Source organism: Podarcis gaigeae (assembly GCF_964106915.1).
Source record: "Podarcis gaigeae genome assembly, chromosome: 13".
NCBI classification, from domain to species: Eukaryota; Metazoa; Chordata; class Lepidosauria; order Squamata; family Lacertidae; genus Podarcis; species Podarcis gaigeae.
The window spans coordinates 49674497-49689522 of record NC_139689.1 but is presented as its reverse complement, the minus strand read 5'-3'; the positions used below and the strand labels follow the sequence as shown (position 1 = coordinate 49689522).

Sequence of the window (15026 nt, the reverse complement as noted above, 5' to 3'; positions counted from 1 at the left end):
CCTTCAAGCTAAGCCCACCTCATTACTTGGCAGCACCTTCACAAATGTGTGGATTTGCCCAGAGGAACGCCACCAAAGATGGCATTTGGCTGTGAGGAGTCATCCAATACTCCTAGTATTCCCTTAGATCCCCATGCCTTGTATTGTATTGTATACACTTATCTGTGATCTCTTATTTAAGAAGGGCATTTCAATTCTATCTCTATCATCTCTATCTATCTATCGTCTATCTATCTATCTATCTATCATCTATCTATCTATCTATCTATCTATCTATCTATCTATCTATATCTATCTATCTATCTATCTATCTATCTATCTATCTATCTATCAATCATCTATCATCTATCATCTATCTATCTATCTATCTATCTATCTATCTATCATCTATCTATCTATCTATCTATCTATCTATCTATCTATATCTATATCTATCCACACACATATATGTACGAATGTATAATCTACTGCAGAAATGAACATAATTTTATTAATTTTCTTAGATGGCTTATGGTTCATGAACAGTAAAGGGGGGGAGTGAATTAATGAAATCTGTTATGACTGGCAATTGTTTACCCAGTGCTGTTAATTAATCAGTGTATTAATTACAGGATAAAATTATTTATGAGGTTTGCGCAGTCAGGCAGGCAGTGCTGGGAATGAACAGAGGAACAAACTCTTCTCACTGCAGCCGAGAGCAATTTTCTGTTTCAAAACTCTGTCTAATTGTGCATTATAAGATTTTAAAATCAATACAATACCAAGTAAAAATGTTTGTGAAGGATTAATTTCCTTCTCGTTTAAGAAGCAGAGTTGGAGCCCATGCAAGGCGATGGAAGCATTTTTTGTCATTATCCCCTGTTCCAATCACTTAAAAACATTGCATTAGAACAAAGGAGGTGGAAGAGGTCTTGCACCCATCATAAACTGGATTTCTGGATCCATGGTCCAGGCTGGGTCCAGTCAGGTCCAGACCAAACGGGGGCCCAATCTGAATTGCTGAATTGAGCCCTGAAGCAGATTTTTGTAGGGAGGGGAGAATAGCACAGCCTTACTTTGTACCTTCTGATAAGAAGCCTGCAACATTATAGACTAAAAGGATCAGGGAGTTTTGTGCTAGCTGCATTTAAAATGGATTTTGGGAGAAGAACTAAAAGAGATCCACTTCCCTCTATGTGGTTTTCTGTTTTTTTAAAAAAAACCACTATGAAAATGACATACTCTGCAGAGATGTCCTTATGCAAATAACCTGGAAAAAAATCAGAAGGATGAAGGCAGAGACTAAGGAGTTATTTTTAAGTAAATGGCTTTTTACTATACTGTAGTTTTTATTTCCATGCACTAACCAGAAAGTCTCCCAGCGTTTACCCATGTTTAATACAGTCAGTTCTTGCATTATTCCCCTATATGATGAATCAAATGAATGAAATGTTAATACTAGACTAGGAAATAAAATTGATTCAGCTGTAAATGGAACAGCGAGATATGTGGATTGACAAGGAACATTTCAGTGTTGAAATACCCTAAAGAACAACTCCCATGTGGTCACCAAGATTGATTGAGTACAGCCCTGCATGACATCTACAGCTCCTAGCAAAAGTGGCCGCAAAGCAGATTTTGGGTTTCAACTGTATTCACAGATTCAATTTTAATATTTTGGCATAGGCCCTTTTAGATCATTGAATAGCTCTATTGTGCAAATTAATTTCTTCATCTTCTTATTACTTATGAAAGATGTTTGCAATCCCAATTAGAGATGGAAGGAAGCTAAAGCGTCAGGTGACTCTGTGGAGGTGGAAGAGAGACAGTTTTGCACTTGAGCTTTTTTACTGTGCTGTTTGGGTGGGGAGTAAGGTAAAGGTAAAGGGACCCCTGACCATTAGGTCCAGTCGTGACCCACTCTGGGTTGCAGCGGTCATCTCGCTTTATTGGCCAAGGGAACTGGCGTACAGCTTCTGGGACATGTGGCCAGCATGACTAAGCCGCTTCTGGCGAACCAGAGCAGCGCACGGAAACACTGTTTACCTTCCCACCAGAGTGGTACCTATTTATCTACTTGCACTTTGACGTGCTTTTGAACTGCAAGGTGGCCAGGAGCAGGGACCGAGCAACGGGCGCTCACTCTGTTGCGGGGATTCGAACCACCGACCTTCTGATTGGCAAGTCCTAGGCTCTGTGGTTTAACCCACAGCACCATCCGCTTTTGGGGGTGGGGTACAGAAGGCTAAAAAAATTCAACCCAGAAAGCTTATGGGAAAACAAAACCTAAAGACTTAAAAGCGGGGAAGAGAAACCTAGCAAATAGTGAGAAACTGAAACTTAATGTGAACTCTGTCGTTTTGACTGGCCTAGAAGTTGGACAGCAGAGTGGAAATAAGATATATGACTAAAGCTGGTAAACAGAGAGAGATAGAGATGGGGTTAAAACACCACTAGAGAAAAAAGAAAGAGCTGAAACCAAAAGAAATCAGAGGACTACAGTGGAGCCATACTCCAGGAAGAAAAGCTGGACTCTGAGAGGGCTGGAAAGCCCCTTAAAAAGGGACCCCTGACCATTAGGTCTAGTCGTGGACGACTCTGGGGTTGCGGCGCTCATCTCACTTTATTGGCCGAGGGAGCCAGCGTATAGCTTCTGGGTCAAGTGGCCAGCATGACTAAGCCGCTTCTGGCGAACCAGAGCAGTGCACGGAAATGCTGTTTACCTTCCCGCTGGAGCAGTACCTATTTATCTACTTGCACTTTGACGTGCTTTCAAACTGCTAGGCTGGTAGGAGCTGGGACCGAGCAACGGGAGCTCACCCCATCATGGGGATTCAAACCGCCAACTTTCTGATCAGTAAGCCCTAGGCTCTGTGGTTTAACCCACACTACCACCTGCGTCCCTTAGTGCTACATAATTGTCTTGGATAGTGAAACAGTCAGTGCTATTTTTCTAGAGAAAGACATGCAAGAACTCACCATGAATTCGCGTCACGGTTTAAATGGGGCCCGGCCACGCCCCCCAACCAGCGGATTGGCTGGCTGGAACAATGACGTGGCCGGGGACCTCCGGGAGACACGGGACTCCACCCCCCGCCCCCGGAGGAGAGTGGGTGGCCATGTGGTCCACCGCAACTCCTCGCCACTAGGAAGTGGAGCAGATTTGCTTGTTTGCTTTAAAGTGGAACCAGCCAAGGTGAAAAAGTATGTACCTATTTGATGGCAGTGATGAGGACAAAAGGAGTAGCTGGATTAGCAGTTTGGCTCTTCTCTCCTCCCTCCCACACTTGCGAGGCTACAGACCTGGTTATCACATCACTATATATTGTATTTCATGTAAAAGTGACATGGGCCTTTCAGTTGGCCAGAGGAAGACTGTAACACTCCGTTTTTGACAATTTGTAATTTTAATTCAATTTGCTGCAAGATTGCCTGCCCAAGCATGGAGGCATCTTTTAGTAGATCAGCCCTCCTGAACTTGACAGCTGAAGCAACCGCATATTAGTGGTGACAAGCTGAAAGAGCACTTTCATGTTTATACAGACTTTTAGCATCTTAGGAGGCTTTGGCAGTGGGATCCCTGAAGCTGTGGAAGAGATGTCGCCTACAAGAGGCACAGCAGGGCACACTGCAGCCCCAAAACCCACCAAGGAAATAACCTGAGAAAGTCCAGAGAAGAACCTGGCCTGGCAAGAAAAAAAAAGTGACCCTGGCCAAAGAGAACCAGCTCTTTATTGACTCTTGCCCCACCCCCAGCTTGTAGCCAGGTAAGCCTGCCAACCCTCAGTGCACGTAAGAAAAAAATTAAATGTTATTTTTTCCCATCTACAATACTGTCTTATTTATTTTATACTACAGTTCATTGATTATTGCCTGCATTTTATGGATCTATAGCATGGGTAGGCAAACCAAGGCCTGGGGACTGGATCCAGCCCAATCGCCTTCTAAATCCGGCCCACAGACAGTCCAGGAATCAGTGTTTTTACATGAGTAGAATGTGTGCTTTTATTTAATATGCATCTCTGGATTATTTGTGGGGCATCAGAATTTGTTCATTTCCCCCCCCCCCAAAAAAAAATAGCCCAGCCCCCCACAAGGTCTGAGGGACAGTGGACAGGCCCCCTGCTGAAAACGTTTGCTGATCCCGATCTATGGTCTCGTTAGACAGTAAAATCTGTGTTAAATTGCTGTTTTGGGGGGTGTTTTTCATCATCTAGAACGGATCAATTCACTTTTCCATTACTTTCTATGGAAAAGTGCGCCTCTATTTATGTACATTTCTAATTACAGTGGTGCCTCGCAAGATGAAATTAATCTGTTCCGCGAGTCTCTTCGTCTTGCGGTTTTTTCGTCTTGCGAAGCACGGCTATTAGCGGCTTAGCGGCTTTAAGAAAAAGGAAACAAACTCGCAAGAACTCGCAAGACGTTTCGTCCTGCGAAGCAAGCCCATAGGGAAATTCGTCTTGCGAAGCGACGCAAAAACCGAAAAACCCTTTCGTCTTGCGCGTTTTTCGTTTTGCGAGGCATTCGTCTTGCGGGGCACCACTGTATAACCGGACATCCAGAACGGATTACAGCTGTAAGTAGAGGTTCCACTGTAAATGCATATGCAACCATGAAGCTCAACTTGTGACCTTGTTAAAAAAAATGAAGCATGTCATGCTGTCTTGTAAGGTTGTTGCTGAGATTCCTGCATTGCAGGGAGTGGGACTTGATGTCCCTTGGGATCTCTTCCAACTGTGCAATTCTATGATTCGGTGAGTTTATGTACTCTGCCTGCTGGATGCTTGAGGACTAGTGAGTTTGTCATTCACTGAGAAAGCGGGAAGGAACTTCTTCAGAAGAGCAAAGTGCATGGATTGCAATCCAAACATTAAACAAGGTATTTCAGAAAATCATAAAAACAAAGGTAAAAGGTAAAGGACCTCTGGATAGTTAAGTCCAGTCAAAGACGACTATAGGGTTGCAGCACTAATCTCACTTTCAGACTGAGGGAGCCAGCATTTGCCCACAGACAGCTTTCCGTGTCATGTGGCCAGCATAACTAAAACGCTTCTGGCGCAATGGGACACCGTGACGGAAGCCAGAAGAGCACATGGAAATGTCATTTACCTTCCCGCTGGAGTGGTACCTATTTATCTACTTGCACTTTGACGTGCTTTTGAACTGCTAGGTTGGCAGGAGCAGGGACTGAGCAATGGGAGCTCTTCCCATCGCATGGATTCAAACTGCTGACCTTCTGATCAGCAAGCCCAGGAGGCTCAGTGATTTAGACCACAGCACCACCCGTGTCCCTACATAAAAACACAACAAAACAGTTCACCAGGACATCATTGCTGAGAACAATTCAGCTGGAGTTGGAGTCAGCTTTCTGGAGTCCCTTTCTGACTGTCACACAGCAAACCGGGAGGTAGGTTAGCGTGTTTAGTTTCAGCATTGCAAAATACTGAAAAAAATAGTTCTGTTCAGTTCAACATGCATCATTTCATAATACCAATTGAAGGGAGTGGAGGGAAGGACTAACACTGTCCTTCATATTTGCTCACCATTTACCGGTATGTCCTAGACTGGCAGATGCTACTTGATGGGCAATTAGTTCTTTCACTGATTTGTAAGTGAAAACACTGACGTTCTGGATTTGAAGTGTATCTGAAGAAGTGTGCATGCACACAAAAAGCTCATACCAAGAACTGACTTAGTTGGTCTTTAAGGTGCTACTGGAAGGAATTTTTTTTGTTCTGGATTTGGAAGGTTTTAACAATGCTTTTGGTTGGCATGCATATCTGTGGTATGACAAGGTTAAGATCAATAAGGCCTTTAAGAACCATATTGTCAGAAAAGCAGTGTTTAATGTCTGGACAAAATATAAAGACTTATTGGAAAATAAAACTCCAAGGTGGCTTTCACCGCTGGAAGCTAAGGCCCGAAAAAGACCCAATATGGAGGCCAAATGGCCAAAATATTGGGAAATATTAGAAAAAGATGGAGACAATTGGAAATTGCAGAGTTTGGAGAAAATGAAGGATAAAGTGCGAGACTGGTTACATTACGCTCAGATTAATGAAGTTTTTAAAAATGATAAAAAGTTAGGGTTCCAGGTGGAGAAATCGAAATTGGAAACAGAACTGTTAGAACCTAAGACTAAGGTACTTTCAAGAATGTATAACTTGCTGTTAAAATGGAATACACAAGATGAAATGGTTAAATCGGCTATGATAAAGTGGGCACAGGACATTGGGCATAACATCATGTTTGAGGACTGGGAAAGGTTGTGGACCAACGGGCTGAACTTCACTGCATGTAATGCTTTGAAGGAAAATGTAATGAAAATGATATATAGATGGTACATGACCCCAGTTAAACTTGCCAAAATATACAATTTGTCTGATAACAAATGTTGGAAATGTAAAGAAAATGAGGGAACATTCTTTCACCTCTGGTGGACCTGCCCTAGAGTGAAGGCCTTCTGGGAAATGATATATAATGAGCTGAAAAAGGTATTTAAGTATACCTTCACTAAGAAACCAGAGGCCTTCCTTTTGGGTATTGTCGGCCAGAAGGTGTTAAAGAAGGACCGAACATTTTTTATGTATGCAACAACGGCAGCAAGGATACTCATTGCTAAGCACTGGAAAACTCAAGATCTACCCACACTGGAAGAGTGGCAGATGCAACTGATAGACTATATGGAACTAGCCGAGATGACCGGCAGAATCCGAGACCTGGGAGAAGAGAAGGTTGAAGAAGATTGGAAGAAATTTAAGATTTATTTAAAAAAGCATTGTAATTTGGTTGAATGTTAAGATGGAGGCTAGATCATAAATAATTGGCCACCACTAAATTAGATGCAATTAGGACGTTAAATGTGATTGAGGAAAAATCATAAACCTTTGGGAGAATTATTAGATTATATTCTAAATGAATGAGACACAATAATGTAAACAAGATGATAAATTGCGGGCAAGAATTGACAATGATGCAAATGGGAGCGGGAGACGTGAGGGAGTCCAAAGAAGTTAAGAAACTATGTTATGATATATGTTACATTGATCATTATATATGCATTTATGTTTAAAAATCTTAATAAAAATATATTTAAAAAAAAGTAAGTGAAAACAATCAAGAAACATATGGAGATAACATCAGCAGTACTGGATGTTTCCTTAGGTGTAGCAATGTAAGGGGTTACTGTTCTGAGCCACGTTTTTAATATAAAGCACTAGAAAGGATCACTTTGGGACATCCTTCATTTGTATCCATGCACCCAACCAATCTCTTGAGCCCTCCCCTGAGCCAGTGGATCAGGACAGTTACCTCTTTAGAGACCACTAGACCATGGGTAGGCAAACTAAGGCCTGGGGGACGGATGTGGCCCAATCGCCTTCTAAATCCGGCCCGCGGATGGTCCGGGAATCAGGGCGTTTTTTACATGAGTAGAATGTGTCCTTTTATTTAAAATGCATCTCTGGGTTATTTGTGGGGCATAGGAATTCGTTCATTTTCCCCCTTCAAAATATAATCCGGCCCCCCACAAGGTCTGAGGGACAGTGGACTGGCCCCCTGCTGAAAACGTTTGCTGACCCCTCTACTATACTGTTGCTAGGTGAGTTGTCACTACTAGCACCATAACTCAGCAGGACAATAAAGGTACAGGTTTGTTGCTTGCTAACAGCCACAAACCAGGAAATATAAATGGTCCCGACAAAGACATCCCCATAGAAGAGTGGGGAAAAGACATTCCAAAAGGTGTGTGTGAGCAGATGGTAACATTGGAAACTCCCCCCTTTAAAAAAATAAAATTAAAAAAAATTTATGAGTCTTTTAAGGAAGTTGCTGTCCATACTACTTCTCTAACTAAATAAAGTATTTGAGGGGGGCTATTATTTTTAGGGGCTTTGTTCCACAGTTCAACAAACAAAGGTAAAAGATAATTCCATTGCCTCTGGCATCCTCCTTCTGCAATTGTGTGTAGCTGAAGGCAAAAGGAACTGAGCTTGAGGGAATTTTTTTTATTATTATTTTTTCGAGATGCTACTGTGGGTATTCAAGTAATTCAGGGTCACGGGAGTTGTGCATTTTCTCCTTAAACTACATATCAAAATTAATTCTCATTGACTTCATGTCACAGTTTCTGTCCATTAACTGATACACAGGGGGAATCCCTTCACTGCAGAAAGAGTTATCTCCCAACACTCGTCAACTTCTGACTGTACAAACTACCCATCTATCCCAAAATGTGATCAAACTGCCACAGCACCTGAAATAGAGCAAACAAATTTGGTGCTCTGGCAAGTAAAATAAAATCATAAAGCACAGGCTGACATTGCTGGTGCTGAATAAAGGTTAGGCGGGGGGGAGGGGGAGTCTGTACTGCATTGTTTGCAGTTTGCATTTTGAATATTCGACACAGAAAGAAACTTCTACTGGAATCCAATTTAAACAGAAGAAAGATAGGACTCATGGGGTTTTTGAAATCAACAACAAAGTCATTGAGAAGATCATTTTGAGTTGAAGGACTGTTCATTGGTCTTGGCTGAATGAAGGGTCCAGATGACACAGAGAATGGGAGGTCCACCATCCCAACATAGTTTTGTTTTCCTAAAAGCAGCCATGGGGAATTGGCATTTGGAGAAGGGCTGTGGTATGGGGCAGTGGGGTGGGGAAGGAAAAAATACCTGCTTTCCCACCCACCCATTCCCCAGTGTGAATCCCCACCATGAAGCTGTTATTCGGCATGGAGGAGAAAACACAGAAGTGTGCTTTGCTCAGCATTTAGAGAATATTGTAACTGTTTTCCAAGAGTAAAGTGAAAATATTTCTATTTGTGGCATTGGCATTTGGAGAACTGCATTGTTTCCTGCTTGGCAGGGGGTTGGACTCGATGGCCCTTGTGGTCTCTTCCAACTCTATGATTCTATGATTCTATGCATCACAAAATTCAGAGGAGTGCAAATTTCGACGGATAGGGTAGTTCTGGATTGTGTGGTACGCCTGCTGATATTCCCAATCTGGTCAATGTTATACAAGGCGACCAGGCTATGGAGCTGCAATCTGTTTAAAAAAGTGAAAATGTGCTACACTTGAGTGTCAGTTGATTGTCAAGGAATGCATGAATGTGGACAAAAGTTCAGAAGGTTTATGATAATTGCAGTCCATACTGTGCATCCTCACAGAGTTCTCCCATTGTTAACTGAATTTTATGGATTTTTCTTTGATTGCTTCCCTGGCCTTCAGATTTGGGCTCGGCTGTATTATTACACCCGATGCAACAGAGAAGTTAATTCCCTTCCCCGCTGGTATTCTGATTGGACTGTTGCACTCTGTTAGATTCTTTCACTAAATCATAGCTCTGGAATGGTCTTGCCACGAACTGTTGAATTTACATAATGATTTTCATACTTTTTTCATACTTAATCCAGTTTACAAAGCCATGGCTTGTTTGCAGAAGCCGTTGCCCCAAGGCCACTTACAGAATAAAAGGATGTCTGGATGCTGGTTTAGCTCAGCAGTCAATGTTCCACTAATAGTCTAGTCAATCTAGCTCAGAACACAACTTCACCTACACACAGATTTTCCAAGGGTTTGGTGTCTCCGCTATGCGAGTGTGACGGGAAAACAGTTGAATCTCTTCCACATATAATGTTCAAGTGTCCCTTACATAGCATAGCCAGGACTAAATTCCTGGGTCCTGCTTTACTGCGCTTGGTTGGCAGGCCTGTTGAGTCACATGCCGCACTGCTTTTGCAGGATACAGATCCTTCTGTAACTCTGCAGGTGGCGAGATTCCTGAATGCGGTTATCTCACACACAAAAACCACCAAAAAACAACATCAACAACAAAAACTAATTGGACAGTTATGATGAGAGTGCATGACGGATCTCGTCTCCAGTTCTCCTTTTTCTGTGAACCGTCCCTTGGATCTTTCCGGGCCCCAAGCTGTTATTTGTCACTGCTCAATGACCCACCCTTGCATCGTGGTGTTCCCCTTCTGTTGTTAGATGTATTGGTTTTTATGTTTCTGTGCTTTTAGGTTTGTACATATTTTATGGGCTAATAGCCGTAAATAAATAAATTTGATTTGATTTGATTTGAACTTCACCTACAACAAATTGCAGTCAAAGCATTTCCTTCCCGATGCCAAAATGCTCAGGAATTAATGGATTAGATGCTCTAGAACAGAATCAAATTGAGGTGTGCTTAAATCATGAGTCATGTTCTCTTAATATAAAAGCATTTCTTCCTCATTATTCTACGTATAAGTGTAACTTGCAGCCCCCTCCCCATCCATGTTTAAACACATGGGAACTCACAATATCTTTATTTAAACAAAATTATGGTGGGAAATCCTTCATTCCCCAAATCTCGTCTAAAAAGTTAATCTAAGTAAAATTAAAAGTTGAACTCGTTCCCTTTCTCCTATAATTGTTTGAACTCCTTCATTTTTATGAACATGAACAGGCTTTGACTGATATTTGCATTTTGATGAAGTGAGTCCAGTATCTATGTGGCAATTTAATTATGACATATATTAAGACAAAGTTAATTTTATTGAAATTGTATGCATTCATATCCACAGACTTGCATGTGATTCCTGAGGATTGGTATAGGTTTGAGAGAACTGCGTCTCCTCAGTTAGACACGGGGAATGAGAATGAGGTGGGTTTGCAATGCAATTTTTATCAACAATATATTTTGGAGAGTTGTTTGTTCAGTAAGCATTTGGACACCTCTTGAGATACCTTGACCAAATTTTTCATGATGGTTTCTGAGATCAAGTAGCAGCTTCTCATCTATGTTTTGATGCAACTGGGTGTCATTTTGAATCAAGCTATGTTAAAGAAATCTCTTATAGAGGTGATTGACAGAAACCCACCCAAAGTCAATGTAACTTGCTCTACGTGGGGCTGCCCTTGAGACTGACCCAGAAACTCCAAAGGGTGCAGAATGCTGCGGCGAGACTCCTTATGGGGTCCTCGCTGCGGGATCACATTCACCCAGTACTATACCAGCTGCACTGGCTCCCGGTGGAGTACAGGATCAGGTTTAAGGTGCTGGTTTTAACCTTTAAAGCCCTATACGGCCTAGGACCCTCGTACCTACGGGACCGCCTCTCCTGGTATGCCCCACAGAGAAACCTACGGTCTGCAAATAATAACATCCTCAAGGTCCCAGGCCTCAGAGAGGTTAGGCTGGCCTCAACTAGAGCCAGGGCCTTCTCGGCTGCGGCTCCAACCTGGTGGAACGCTCTGTCACAAGAGACTAGGGCCCTGCGGGACCTGACATCTTTCCGCAGGGCCTGCAAGACAGAGTTGTTCCACCAGGCCTTTGGTCAGGGCGCAGCCTGACTCCCTCCTCTGGCAACCTGCACAGAATATTGCTTAATCGGTTGCCATTAATTTGATTTTAATTAATTTTTATAATGAATATTTTGAATGTGTGATTATTTGATTGTTTGATTATTTGATTATTGTTAGCCGCCCTGAGCCCGGCTTCGGCTGGGGAGGGTGGGATATAAATAAAATTTATTATTATTATTATTATTATTATTATTATTATTATTATTATTATTATTATTATTATTTCATTGCCCTGTTAAGGCATGCTTACCAGTGAGTGCCCTAGAGGGCAACGTTGGAGGATATTGGCTGTCTGGTGTGACCCTTTGGATGGCATGGACATCAGGCACTGGGGTTTAAAACTAGGTTGTGAAATCTATATGAAGAAACCATCCTGAGACTGAAATCAATTTATTATTAATTCACATATGTGCAGGAATCTGTATAGTTTGAAACTAAGTCTTAAACAACAACAAAAAGCAACAAGCTGTTACCTCCATATGTGATGCTTATATGGAAACAGAGATACAGTGGTACCTCGCAAGACGAAATTAATTCGTTCTGCGAGTTTTTTCGTCTTGCGAATTTTTCGTCTTGTGAAGCACGGATTCCCATAGGAATGCATTGAAAAAGAAAAAGGAAACAAACTTGCAAGACGTTTTCGTCTTGCGAAGCAAGCCCATAGGGAAATTTGTCTTGCGAAGCAACTCAAAAAACGAAAAACTCTTTCGTCTTGCGAGTTTTTCGTCTTACGAGGCATTCGTCTTGCGAGGTACCACTGTAGTCAAACAAGCAAATAAACAAACCCTAATAAAGCATATTGATGATAGCATGGTAGGAGGTGACTTGGTGAAAGCCAGGTCCCTGATAAATAGTATAGAGATGAATAATCTAAGAGCTAATTCTTTGGTACCCCATTAAATGAAATGAACACTTTCAAGCCTTCTTGGAAGCAAAGTCCCAAGTCAAATCACTGTAATGAGCACTCACACTTTAGATTGTGGGTGCCCTTTGTGGAATTGTACATGGTTCTACAATTCCCAGGAAGCTTACTGGCAAAGAGGGGCTGGCTTGCCTCTCAGTGTTAATTTTTGGAGGTTCACGCCCAGCCTCAGTAATCAAATTTCTTGCTGGGAGGTGGGGCCAGCCCCATTTTTGTCTCCCCATAGCAATTCGTCACAACTTTGGCAGTTATGGCCTTGGGTGGAATCCTTTAGTCTTTTCTTCCCCATATGTGTGTGTGTGTGTATGACGTGGTGACTCATCCCACCCCCTGCGTTGGCGATTTCAGGCCCCCCTCTTATAGGGGTTGGGTGTCAGTGGCCATACACTGTAAGGTTGTCAGTGAACTACCCTGCGTGTGGGGATATGGGCTGGGCTACCTGCTACATTTATGTATTGCAGAGCACCCCCATATCCCATTTACCCTGATGAGCCCCAATTCTCCCCCCCCCCCAAGCTGGGGGGCTGGGAGGGATACATGCCCAATGCCTAAGCCAAGGTCTTCTTACATTCGGAGGTTTAATAAAGGTGTGGCCTAATTTTAATTCCATATAATGTTGTGAGAGTCTTTATTCCTTCCTTATGATCCCTGGGGGCTGGGGCTGTTGCCACCTGGTCACACAATATAAACCTCTCCTAGCTTTATGCATAGCTGTCAACTTTTCCCTTTTCTTGCGAGGAATCCTATTCGGAATAAAGGAATTTCCCTTAAAAAAAGGAAAACGTTGATAGGTATGGTTTTATGTTCAGCTGAAATCAGTCCTATTCCTGAGATGTAGAAGGGTACAGATAACCTATCCTTTTCAACATCCAATCCAACAGCTGAAGGTAAAGTGAGAGTAATGGAGAGCACTGGAGAGCACTACACATGAATTGGGGTAAAGATATGGAATATTACACTTATGAATAAGTTGAATGGCTGCCCAAGCTGTGTATTTACCTTGAGGTTGGTTATATAACATCAATACCCCTCTTGATCTCCATCAGCAGCTCTGCTGAATCAATGCCTCCCCTCTAATGAGGGCGTCACTGTTTAGGAATATTTTATCCCTGCTACAAGTCCTTTCCTTTTGAGTGATTTGGAGGTGTGTGTGTTCACAAAGGATGCAAATGTGTCCTCCTCATGGATCACTTCCAAACAACCAGTGCTTCCTGCCCAAATCTGCTTAGGTTCATGGGAGCCTAAATTCACAACATTAACTGTGTGGTCCCTCGTTGGATGTGTTCATGTAGCTAACAAGAATACCATGCAGTCTGGCACAGATAAAAATGTCACCAAGGCAACCACCAATTGAAGCTGTAATGAGTGGAGTCAGAAATCTTCTCAGAGCGAGCATATTTGCTTGTGAGATACACTGTTATTTTAACCCGGCAGTAGAAATGAGTGTGTAATAGGAAGATGCCAACTTCTCATAAATAGACTTAAACCTGCATTTAACTGCTAGTGGTCAACTTTGCCTCAGGTGATCACTAGCCAGTTAAGCATTGGGGGCTATGACAATGAAAGTAATGGGGTTTTCATCTTCCTTTCAGTAAGTACTAATGATGAGAAGAACACAAGCAACTGGAAATAACTGCATAATATCCACTGGAAAGAGACCCTCGTTAATAATAAACCGCACCACATCTTTATTTGAGTTGCCTTTTCTCTTTTAAAGTAAAACTATTCCTGTGTGGATAATTCCTTCAAAACTCCACGCAAGGAGAAAAGATGTTGCAATGCAATCACATTTCAACAGCTGAATTACTAGTTTTGCAAGAAAATTGCCCGTAATGATCCACTATTTCCACAGTATAATTGTTTGGTCAATACTTTTATCTCAAGAAAAATGTACAGTCCCTTTAGTGCTGCATACAGGAGCCTAGCACAATTGGAAATATAGATTAGTGGCTTATGCTTTTATGTTGTGGTAACAGCCCATGAAATCCAGCAAGAATAAAACTACAGCCTCAGTCTTCATAACATAACACACTCAGGTACGTTCCCTTTACCCACAAAAATTACTGTGTGGATATAATACTGGGCAGGAGGGGAGAAGGTCAAGGAAGTGGTTCATAAGCAGGTATTTATCTGCAGTGTTGCTGGATGATGAAGGTGGGTGGAGGCAATGGAGATCAGTCAGCATCTTGCGAATCCGTTGCCACTCACTAGCTAGCAGTACCCTCTGACATAAGAAGCCATCATCAGCCACACACCTCTATGTGCTAGGCAAGTCACCCTGACTCAACTCCAGAAGATTTTCAGCAATACATGGAACTGGCCGAAATGACTGGCAGAATTCGAGACCTGGGAGAAGAAACAATCGAGGAGGACTGGAAAAAATTTAAGGACTATCTGGAAAAACACTATAAGCTGTATGAATGTTAAAAAATGCACCTTTTAGGAAACTCTAGCTTCAGTAATGTTAAACTAAAGAAATGGAAATTAAGGCACAAGAAGTCTGAGATAGAATAAGGAAATAACTTTATTGTGTTTAAATGAAAATGCACATGATTTGGGTTATAACACATTTGAAATTGGGTAACATGATAAAACGAAGGATACAATAAGTAATGAAATAAGTTAACAAATTGCTGATGTTATGTTCACAGAGAATGCAGGGTTGGGAGGATGTGGGGAAGTCCAGTAGATTTGGAAAAAAGAACAAGAAAATTTGTAATCTTTTTATTTTATTCTCATAACATGCTCTTTATTTATTTTTTCTGTA

At 42.0% G+C, this 15026-nt stretch overlaps 1 long non-coding RNA gene across 1 annotated transcript in view; it reads right to left on the bottom strand.

The window, feature by feature from the left end:
- LOC310830293 overlaps positions 1-14630 on the bottom strand; it is a 53380-nt gene extending 38750 nt beyond the window's left edge. The window contains exon 1 of the long non-coding RNA XR_014557550.1: positions 14606-14630. This is a non-coding gene — a long non-coding RNA (uncharacterized lncRNA). The remainder of the gene's footprint in view (positions 1-14605) is intronic.
- Between the last annotated feature and the right edge of the window lie 396 nt (positions 14631-15026).